The sequence below is a fragment of the Malus domestica genome, chromosome 06, assembly GCF_042453785.1.
Source record: "Malus domestica chromosome 06, GDT2T_hap1".
Taxonomy (NCBI): Eukaryota; Viridiplantae; Streptophyta; class Magnoliopsida; order Rosales; family Rosaceae; genus Malus; species Malus domestica.
Genome location: NC_091666.1, coordinates 22275684 through 22279369, shown reverse-complemented (window position 1 = coordinate 22279369; position 3686 = coordinate 22275684). Strand labels below are relative to the sequence as shown.

The window sequence follows — 3686 nt, the reverse complement described above, 5'->3', positions numbered from 1 at the left end:
ACATATACATACATACATACATACATACATATATATATATATACACACATTCAAAAGAATACAGTACTAATATAAAAATACATACGTTCAAAAGCATATCGTACTACTTTTTATAAATACATTCAAACGTATAGTGTACTGCTATAAATATACATACATTCAATAGTATATTGTACTACTAAAAGTTATATATATATAATTTCCTTATATGTATATAGTACTATTACACGTTCAAATATATATATGCGTAGTACTAACATATATTAAAAAAATTATTATATGTAAGATCCCACATCAACTAACGGATAAGGGGTGATGTGTCTTATATGTACATACTTTCCTCCTATAGCACGAGGCCTTTTGGGAACTCATTGGCTTCAGATTCTATCGAAACTTCGAAGTTAAGCGAGTTTGGGCGAGGGCAATTCTAGGATGGGCGACCCATTGGGAAGTTCAAGTCTAAGTTCCCAGAAACATATCCGTGAGGGACTCGTAAGCCCAAATCTGACAATATCGTGTTACAGCGGAGTCGAGACTAGGATGTGACAGAATGGTATCAGAGCTGCCTTATATGTACATGTTCCCCTCCCTATAGCATGAGGCATTTTGGGAACTCATTGGCTTCAGATTCCATTGGAACTCCGAAGTTAAGCGAGTTCGAGCGAGAGCAATCCTACGATGGGTGATCCACTGTGAAGTTCTCGTCTGAATTCCCAGAAACAAAACCGTGATGGTGTGGCTAGGGCCCAAAGCGGACAATATCGTGCTATGGCGGATTCGAGACGGGGATGTGATAGAATGGTATCAGAGCCACTCTGTCGTTCGGTGAGGATGTGCTGCCGAGGATGCCGGGTTCCCCTTAAGTGGAATGGATTGTAAGATCCCATATTGACCAACGAAGAGGGGGTGGCAAACAATAACGTGCTACGGCGAATTCGAGATTGGAATGTGACAGAATGGTATCAGAGTCACTCTGCCATTCGATGCGGATGTGCTGGCGAAGACGCCGAGATCCCCTTAAGTGGGGTGGATTGTAAGATCCCACATTGACCAACGGAGAGAGGGAGAGGGGGTGATGTGCCTTATATGTGCATGTAGGTAAGCGATTTCGAGCAAGAGCAATCTTAGGATGGGTGACCCACTGGGAAGTTCTCGTTTGAGTTCCCAAAAACAAATCCATGAGGGAATGGTAAGCCCAAAGCGGACAATATCGTGCTACGGCGAAGTCGAGACTAGGATGTGACATTATATGTAATTAATTTACCTATATGTAAATTTATGATTAGCAAATAATATAATTTGTAAGTAAATTAATAATATTTTGTAGGTAAAGTAGTATTAAATAAAATAATATTGCTTTATCATGTAGGTAAATTATTTTTCATGTATTTTACATAGATATATAGGGTAAATTATTTTGAGCAATCTAACATTTTAAAATTTTAATAGTAGGTGCACTATTTGAACCAAATAACATTATTTTTTTAGGTAAATTATTTTGCATGAATTTTTACATATATTAGGCATTTTTTTTATATGTGTGTGTAATTTACCAACATTAATATGTAAAATATAATTTTAGTGACTTAACTAAGCATGTATATATATTGGACATGTTCTATATTGTTATTATATATTAGACAATGAATTTATAACATTAAACATAAATGTTTTTTTAGTAAAATAATTCATTCTGCCTTATAATTCGCATGACATTAATTGTGTACATCAAACATTCAATATGGGTATTTTAGGCATCCATAAAATTTTAAATTTGTTAAGTCAAACATAATTAATGAATTTGCTGATATGGAATCTAGTAAATGGGTTTTATTCGAGTAAAAACACTTATGTCGGGTTTTATTTGGAGAAAATTAAGTTTTAGGAGTTAAAGTTATATTTTTAGTTAAATATAAGGAACTTTAACAAAAAGCTCTGGATACTGTTTACATTAACGAAAAATCATATTTTTACTCTAAAAAGTTAATGATGATATTATTCACTTACAACACATTTTTGTCTTTTTTGTTAGAACTCAAAATTTTCAAATTTTGTTTTATTAGTTTTTTAAATATATGATAAAATATTTCTACTCTGATTTCAGCCTTTCTTTTTGCTTATATAAAGCCATTCTCCTCCACCTGAAGATCCATGACTCCTTTGCTTGAAGTGGCAAAGTCATAGTAGAAGAAATATCCACGACCCCTCAACCCTAGTCTTCACACACACACTCTCTCTCTCTCTCTCTCTCTCTGAGCTAGGGTTTTATGGGACATGGGCAATCTTCTATCCTCAGATTTCATTTTTTGGTTATATAATAGCAGTGGTGAAGAGAGCTTTCTTTAGTCCATTCATGGGTGGCGACAGGATTTAATTAGCTGCCGAGTCATTCATCCAAATACTGGGTTATTAGCTCAGGACGACACCCAGTAAATGTGTGAATGAAGCGGGAGACAAATTGGATCTTGAGCTTCCTGTACTTGGACTGAAGGGAGCTCCCTTAATTAATTACTTCAGTTCCTCTTTGTTTAATTTTTACCATGCTTTAATTCGTATATATACTTAATTAATTGCTTCAATCTCTTTAATTTTTTTCGTTTACCTTATATTATTACTAATATATGAGTTATAAAATGTTTAATCACTCCATGGAAAGATTCATCTCAGTTCCATCTATCCCTATTTGATATGAGCTATGATTGATGAGCTTGAATTTATCCCTTCAGTATTCTTAGCCCATATCTAGATTAGCTTGACTTTTCGCTTATATAAGTTTATCTTGTCGGTTAACTAAAGAGGATCTTTATATATTACTGCCTTATATAAAATTAATTTAGTTAGCTATATATCTATCTATCTATTTCTATCTTAGCTTTGGATATGTGGATAAAGTAATTGTTATCTTCAGTTTCAGCTAGGGTTATGCTATATATGTTCCTCTTTCTAGGAGGATTTATCAAAACATGTCAGCTGGATTGGTTGAGTTCGATTTCCATTGCTCCGAATCATTTTTGTTCGGTTCTGCCTCTGCTCCCTCACTCACAGTATCCCAGCTGAAACTCTGAATTTATTTATTTTTCTTAACTTAAATCCAACATATTGGTCGACAAAGAAGCACTTGTAATTTCTTTTTCCCCCAAAGTCTATGTATCTGTGAGTTCTATTGCAGTTAGGGTTTTGTAAATGATGCTGCTAATCTGTGGACTGCGGTTGAGAGGAATAAAATAATGAAGGCAAGGCATGAAGAAGAAGAGAGGAAGCCTACAAATTAAGCTCACACGCTCACACGCTTTACAACATTAGCTTCTTGGTTCTTGATCTCCCACAGCAACAAGTTCCCAGACATGTCTCCCACAGGCTCTGCTTCAATTACCAAAATGTCCTCTCATATATGTGTGGATACGTTTTTATTTATTTAGAGCTGGTTAGAAACTATTTATTAGGAAAAGGTTTTGTTGTTGTTCTAGAATTGACTAGAAAATTTTTAAAAATAATGTTCACTTAATTTCTTTGGGTTTTAATTTGTATCCATATTTTCTTCAATGCCTATATTCTACTATACACGGTGCAGATTTAATGTTCTTTTTTTCTTCCGTGTTGGAGTAGCCGAAATTGAAGGAAAGATGAGAGAAAATCGGTTACGATGATTTGGACATGTGAAACGAAGACCTACTGACGCTCCGATT

General features: G+C 34.6%; 1 non-coding gene across 1 annotated transcript; it reads left to right on the top strand.

Moving 5' to 3' along the window:
* Positions 1-2320: 2320 nt before the first annotated feature.
* On the top strand, positions 2321-2515 carry MIR319A (microRNA MIR319a). Its single transcript, NR_120931.1, has one exon. It is a non-coding gene; the product is annotated as a microRNA MIR319a (primary transcript).
* Positions 2516-3686: the final 1171 nt, after the last annotated feature.